The 7858-nt window shown below is 31.2% G+C and overlaps 2 non-coding genes across 2 annotated transcripts; both read right to left on the reverse strand.

Annotated features, from left to right (window-relative positions):
- Positions 1 to 7393: 7393 nt before the first annotated feature.
- Positions 7394 to 7477, reverse strand: LOC125185794 (small nucleolar RNA snoR53Y). The gene has a single exon (XR_007170291.1). It is a non-coding gene; the product is annotated as a small nucleolar RNA snoR53Y (small nucleolar RNA).
- Positions 7478 to 7526: 49 nt separating this feature from the next.
- LOC125185787 (small nucleolar RNA snoR69Y) lies at positions 7527 to 7626 on the reverse strand. The gene has a single exon (XR_007170285.2). It is a non-coding gene; the product is annotated as a small nucleolar RNA snoR69Y (small nucleolar RNA).
- Positions 7627 to 7858: the final 232 nt, after the last annotated feature.

Below are 7858 nucleotides of genomic sequence, written 5' to 3' on the forward strand. Positions count from 1 at the left end.
TCAAGTCACGTCAACGCAAATCAAAAGACTTACGTAAATTACCCCTATAGTTATCTCTAAAGAGGTGGCTGCACTCTTGTAAAATTCTTAGACAATTGTTATAAATTATGTAAGCCAAAATATCAGAACAAGCTTCAAATTACCAGGATCAAAATGTCCAGTTTAATTAGAATACACCGATTGAAACACACGATATCAACAAAATAATTAACAAGTACACATAAATCATGTCAACAGAGCATAAATCACCAACATAAAACAACAAAATAATGTTAATGAAACAGTAAGTGAACAAAGAGCATGACAACAACACATAATATTTACCAAGGAACATAAATCATGTCAACAGATTTTCAAGTCATGTCAACAGAGCATAAATCAACAACATAACACAACAAAATAATGTTAATGAAACAGAATGTCAACAAAGAGCTCATAACCCATACTTTTTCCCTTGAAAGCTCACAACTGATTAAGAAAAAAGGGTTAAACAGTACTAAAGTATCCATAGATTCCAAAACTAAACCATGTTTCTCAACCTTCTAAGTATTTATGGTCTTTTGCTTAGCCAATAACTAACTGATTTTTTTAAGTCAAGTTAAGGACTCTGATTATGGTTATATCATATGGACTTTTCATTCAAGAAAATTCAACCAAACATTGATCCACTAAGACTAACATTTATTTCCTCGGACAAGAATTATTGAGCTAATTTCTCAAGTAGCTTCACATAAATCAGAAAATTACCCCTATAGTTATATCTAATGACGTGGCTGCACTCTTGTAAAATTTTTAGACAATTGATATAAGTTATGTAAACCAAAATATCAGAACATGCTTCAAATTACCAGGATCAAAATGTCCAATTTAGTTAGAATACACCAATTTAAACACACCATGTCAACAGAATATTTAACAAGTACACATAAATCATGTCAATAGAGCATAAATCACCAACATAATACAACAAAATAATGTTAATGAAACATAATGTCCACAAAGAGCATAACAACAACACAAAATATTTACCAAGTAACCTAAATCATGTCAACAGATTTTCAAATCATGTCAACATAGCATAAATCACCAACATAACACAAAAAATTCATGTTAATGAAAATCAAACCAAACTACCTCCACCATTCGTCGACGTAGACTCGGAATAAGATGAAGAATCCATCAAATAACACTTAACTGTTGATTATGAACTGAAATCGAACCTAAAGATGAGAAAATCAAAAATAAAAAACTAATTGGGAACAAATTTAACTGGGCATCAACAAATAAAGGATAAAAACAGAATAAAAGTGGGTATAATCGACCGAAAAACGTCAAAATCAATAGAGAAATCCGTCGAACAGGTCGTCTATTTTTCAAAAATTGAATCGCAAATCAGGTATCGTTGAAATCGTTGAAACCGTCTGAGTCTAATTTTGCAAATCAATTGAATCATAAATCGTTAAAATAGATTCAATGAGAGATATGATTCAAACGTTAAATCTCACCAGAATCGCCGACGAGAGATGAAATCTGATAAAGAACCCTAAATTAAAACGCGAAAAGACAGTTTTACCCTTTCATATTAAATTAATCTAATAATATTTATTGTGTGGCAAATATAGGATCATGATCAATTGAGATTATTTAGGCTAATTGAGAAATGAGATGCAATATCAGCCACTCATTTTTATTAAATGAGTGGTCCAGATTTTTCCACATGGAAAATATCTTTAGATTAATTAATTATGAAAGGGCAGAATGGTAATATCATGGTAAATTTCATTCAATAAATATTTTTTTTAATTTTTAATTTTAATTTTTTATTAATTTGATTTAAAAATTTAAAAATTATTTTTATTTATTTTTAATTTATTTTTAATTTTTTTAATTTTATTTCTAATTTTTTTTTAAATTTTTAAAATTTTAAAATATTTTTTTAAAATTTTTATTTTTCAACCACATATACAATTCATGTCAACTACACACATATAATGTCAACTATGTGTACAATCCATCTCAACCACACACACAATTCATGCCAACTACACAATATAATGTCAACTATGTGTACAATCCATGTCAACTACATATACAATTCATGAACTACACAATATAATGTCAACTACATGTACAATTCATGTCAAATAGTATTTATTGAATAAAGTTGTTGACATTTGATGTGTAGTTGACATGAATTGTATATGTAGTTGAAAAAAAAAATTAAAAATAAAAATAATAAAAAAACGAAAAAAAAAATTAAAAAAATTAAAAAAAATTAAATAAAAAAATTAATAAAATTACAATTATGCCCCTCTGTTGACATAAACTACATGCTGTTGACATTTCACAAATATTCTGGATGAGTGGCCCATATTGCATCTCATTTCTCAATTTAGCTAAATAATCTCAACCTAACAAGACCCTATATATATATAGGGATGTATTCATATGCTTTTTACATCTTTTGTTCTTTTTCCTTCTCAATCTCCACCATCTATTTCCAAGATCTAAGGGCCGAAAATAGGGCCTGATTTAATCATTTTTAATCATTAAAAAAATAGAAAAGGGTGTTTAGGGTATTCACATCAACGTCAGTTATGGAAAGTGCTTGATTCTCTCATTCACAAAATATTCCAGCGGTTTTATTCAAGAGATTACAGATTTATTTCTTTTTTGTCGCCGATCATTCTCCTATCATTCTCCATTGATGAAATTTCTGCTTCTAAAATATCGGGCGAATTTTTGCATAGGTTTTAATTCTCGTTGAAATTATATTTTGTTGAAGCGTATCGGTAATTACTTCTGAACCCGTAATTATTTCTACAATGGAAAAAGGTTGTTCTTCAACAATGGAAGAAGCTTATGATTCAACAATGGAAGAAGGTAATCTTTTTTAGTAAAGTCTATGATTATTGTTTCCACGTTTTATTTATTCCCAATGAGAGATACAATCGTTAGGGCTTGGATGTAGTATGTAGGGATTACCGCAACCCGTTTCGTAATTGTGTAAGTGTTGATTGGTGCTAGTTCCACAATCGTTTACAAGGAGCATGAGTTTAGTAATGGTATCGGCTAGGGTTTAGAATCGAGGCGGCCTGGGTGTTGTGTTATTAGATAAACTTAATGTAGATTTAGTACTGTATAATTTAAATTATTAAATATATAATGCATGTTTTGTTTGGGCTCGGCTAGGGTTTAGAATCGAGGCGTCAGGGTGTTGTTTTATTAGATAAACATAATGTAGATTTAGTACTGTGTAATTTAAATTATTAAATAAATAATGCACGTTTTATTTGGGCTCATATAGGGTTTAGAATCGAGAATTCCAGGGTGTTGTTTTATTAGATAAACATACTATAGCTTTAGTACTGTGTAATTTAAATTATTAATCAAATAATGCACGTTTTATAATTCGTAATGCGTATGTTAGCTGAGATTTTTTGTTTGTGATTGTATACAATGGTTGTTGTACCTGGAACTCTTACAACATCCGCCTCTGAGAAGAGGCGAATGATTGAACATTTTATGAAATGGAAAGGCCGGAAGTCGTTGAGGTACATCCTCCCGATGTGGTAAATACAAAGGGGCACGCGAGCAGCTCAACTAGTCGTCTGATTTCCAAGAGAGAAAAGGCTATCAAGGAGGCTACTAGGCCCCTTCGACGGTGTAAGGCATGCGATGAGTTGTGCCATCACGACTCTAGAAATTGTCCAATACTTAAGGATCTGGAAGAGGAAATGTTGATGTATTTTGACTCTCACAACATTAGTTGTTTTTGTTTTGAGGTTTAGGCTTTAGTATTGAATTCGATGTCTTACCAATGTCAACAAGTTTTTGGTAATTATTGCTCATTTTTAATTGGTATTTGTGCATTATTATTATATAAATGTTACATTATTTATTTTTAGTACTTTGAAAATTTTCACTAATGTTGAAAGCAAACCATATAATGCAGCAAATAAACAGAATAATGTGACAGAAAAAGGACAACACTTCAAGCTACAATTAAACAGAGATGGAATAGAGTTCTAATGCAAAAAATAAGGACAAAAATGTACAAAAAACATTAAATAATGCTGAAAGCTAAGGGACAAGATACTATCAGCTTTGTAAATGGCGCTGCAATCTCACCTTCGGTCTGCAATTAAATTTCGTTTTTTAACGTGTGCATTAGATTTGGTACAGTAAATAATTTTCCAATAGTATCTAATAATGTACATTCATAACAGTGAATAATGTACAGATTGTAGAGAATAATTTTGAAAGGAACTTGAATTCATGTCTTTGGGTTTAACAATACATAGGGCTAGGTTGTAGTACCCACTCACAAATGAAACCATCACCAAGGGCATAAAGTTTGATTCATTCCCCTATGGTTTATCAATCAATGGGGTTAGGGTATAGTACCGCCACATGAATTAAATTTCGTTTTTAATGTGTGTTTTAGATTTGGTACAGTAAATAATGTACCAATAGTATCTAATAATGTACATTCGTAACAGTGAATAATGTACAAATAGTATCTAATAATGTACATTCGTAATAGTGAATAATGTACATATTATGCTTCTGTCGGGCATCGTCGGCAGTACATGTGGTTCTCTTACTTCTCTCTAGGTTTTCTTTGAGCAGCTTCTTCTTGGGATCTACTAGACTCTGTCTCGGTCAATCGCTGGCGAAACTTCTATGCAATGGCAAGAGAAATCACATCATCGAATGCTTCATCAAAATCCAACCTAGATTGCTTCGCTGCTGTCAAGAACAAGGCAACAAAACTGGATGAATAATGTATCAAATTAAACTAATGTAATGTACAAAATAGGATAAATAATATACCAAAACAGAACCGATTAATGCACATAACTGGCTAAATGATGTACATTAATATGATCCACCAAAATTGAACAATGAATGTACGCATCTGATTACATGATGCAACATGATCAAACAAATAATGTATTAATCGATTCACAATTTCACAGAAATACACAAATAATGCACTGCAAATTATCAAACTTCCACTATCAAGGATTTAGAATCATTGATGAATATAAACCCAAATAAATGCTAATGAACAGATACCACAAAATTAAACACAATAATTAACAACAAACCAATCAATCAATAATGAAGAAAAACCCAATTGAAAAATCCAAAATCAGTAATGTAGTAAACCAAAATCGAAATCCAAAATCAGTAATGCACTGCAAATTATCAAACTTCCACTATCAAGGATAGAAGTGCTGATTTACAGAAACATAATAATAATAATGAAGACGAAGTGCTGATTTATAGAAAAACCCACCATAATAACTTTGCTAAAAACGTCGAAGCTTCATAACTTACCCGAAATCGCAGGCTTTGATTCAGTTTCCACCAGATCAGCACTGCCATAGCAACCGTACACCGACGAAGAAGGCTGGAAACGACTGAGAAACGTAGAGTTCACTTGGCCAAAAGGTTTTCACGGAGATAGAGCAGCGTGGAAAACCGCTTTGGTGGTCTCTTCTCGGCGGCTAGGGTTTTGACTAGAAGTGGAATTGGGGAAAGGGTTTTGATCGAAATTGGAATGGGGGAGGCGTTTGGAATGAGTGAGAGAGTGTGGAAGGGAATATTCTGCTTAATTATAGGACCTGCAGTTTTTAAACGTGTGATGTAAATGATTTGTTTACATTTCTACCCCTATAATGCACCAATTCCACCAAATAATGCAACACGGAGTCAGATATGAAATCTTAATCTAGACCATCCACCCTTTTAATCTAATGGATGAGATTAAGAAGGAAATAGACACTTAGGGGGCAAAAGGACCCTAATGCTCCCCTATATATATTATATATATTATATATATATATATATAGGGTCTTGGTAGGTTGAGATTTTTGGGCATAATTGAGAAATGAGATGCAATCTCAGCCACTAATTCATAAGATTAACTTAATGTCAACAGTTATGGCATTATGTCAACACGGGGGTATAATTGTATTTGAAATCATTTTCTAAAACCCTCTCTAAAACTCTAGATGCAAAGTCTTCAAATATTCAAATCTTCAACATTCAAATCTTCAATTCTTCAACATTCAAATCTTCAAATCTTCATCATTCAATAAAATAACACTTATTTAAAATGTCAACAACTAACAAATAATACTTATAATTCACATATCAATACCGAGAATATCGAATGTCAACAACTCGTATTAAAATATCAACAACTAACAAATAACACTTATAATTTACATATCAATACCGAGAATATCGAATGTCAACAACTCATATTAAAATGTCAACAACTAACAAATAATACTTATAATTCACATATCAATACCGAGAATATCGAATGTCAACAACTCGTATTAAAATATCAACAACTAACAAATAACACTTATAATTTACATATCAATACCGAGAATATCGAATGTCAACAACTCGTATTAAAATGCCAACAACTAACAAATAACACTTATAATTGACATATCAATATCGAGAATATCGAATGTCAACAACTCGTATTAAAATGTCAACAACTAACAAATAACACTTACAATTCACATATCAATACCGAGAATATCGAATGTCAACAACTAAAAAATAACACTTATAATTCACATATCAATAGCCAGAACATCGAATGTCAACAATTCGTATTAAAATACCAACAACTAAAAAATAACACTTATAATTCACATATCAATAGCGAGAATATCGAATGTCAACTACTCGTATTAAAATGTCAACAACTAAAAACTAACACTTATAATTCACATATCAATAGCCAGAATATCGAATGTCAACAATTCGTATTAAAATGTCAACAACTAAAAAATAACACTTATAATTCACATATCAATAGCTAGAATATCAAATGTCAACAACTCAAAAACAATTCTTGTAATTAAAAAATAACAACTATTTTATCTGAATTTTTTATTTGACACAAGTTATGGCATCATGATCATACAACACATGTCAATAGCCTGTATATCAAATGTCAACAACTTATAGCAAAATGTCAACAGTTTGTCAACAACATAAACGATTTCCAAAATTCACAATCAAAATCTCAAAACTACATCTCAAAATATGCAGCACCAACACACCAGGAACGAGATTGAACCTTCAATCATAGGCAAACACAACGAGATTTCTCGAAATTCGAACAACTGCATTAAAAAATTCAATCAAACAGTTGAAGTTTTTGTTTCTTCAAAACTCAGTGAAAGCCAATCAAACAGTTGAAGTTTCAAATTTAAAAAATTGAAAAAATCACAATTCGCACTTCTAATCAAATTAACATTTCAATCTCCCAACGCTATGCGAAAACACAAAAATTGATGAAGCAGCATACTTAATTCGCTCTTCTAATCAAATTAGTTTTGAATTAGTTTTGAGGCGTCCTTCAGAGAATTTCGAAAGAATCGATATCAATCACAAGATAATCAGTATTAGCATGGTTTAAAATTCCATCACCAGGAACACCAAAGGACGAAATGAAACAAGAAAAAAGATGTAAAACAATTGGGGATCGAAATGCTCATATAGATATGAGAAGTAATTATTTTCCCTGACCTTACACAAAGAAGGTCTCATAATGAGCTGGGATTAATCAATCTTATCATCACCGCAAAAACGCCAATCCACCATTTTCACAAACACAAAACTCTAACAAATCACAAATTGAAATGGATGATTCCACACAACTAATGATTTCTCCTACGAATTGAATCTTCACTCAGGCAAACATAACGAGATTTCTCGAAATCCGAACAACTACATAAAAAATTCAATCAAACAGTTGAAGTTTCTGTTTCTTCAAAACTCAGTGAAAGCCAATCAAACAGTTGAAGTTTCAAATTGA

This window comes from Salvia hispanica, chromosome 1 (genome assembly GCF_029641045.1).
Source record: "Salvia hispanica isolate PSC_SH4W2 chromosome 1, Shi_PSC_v1, whole genome shotgun sequence".
Classification (NCBI taxonomy): domain Eukaryota; kingdom Viridiplantae; phylum Streptophyta; class Magnoliopsida; order Lamiales; family Lamiaceae; genus Salvia; species Salvia hispanica.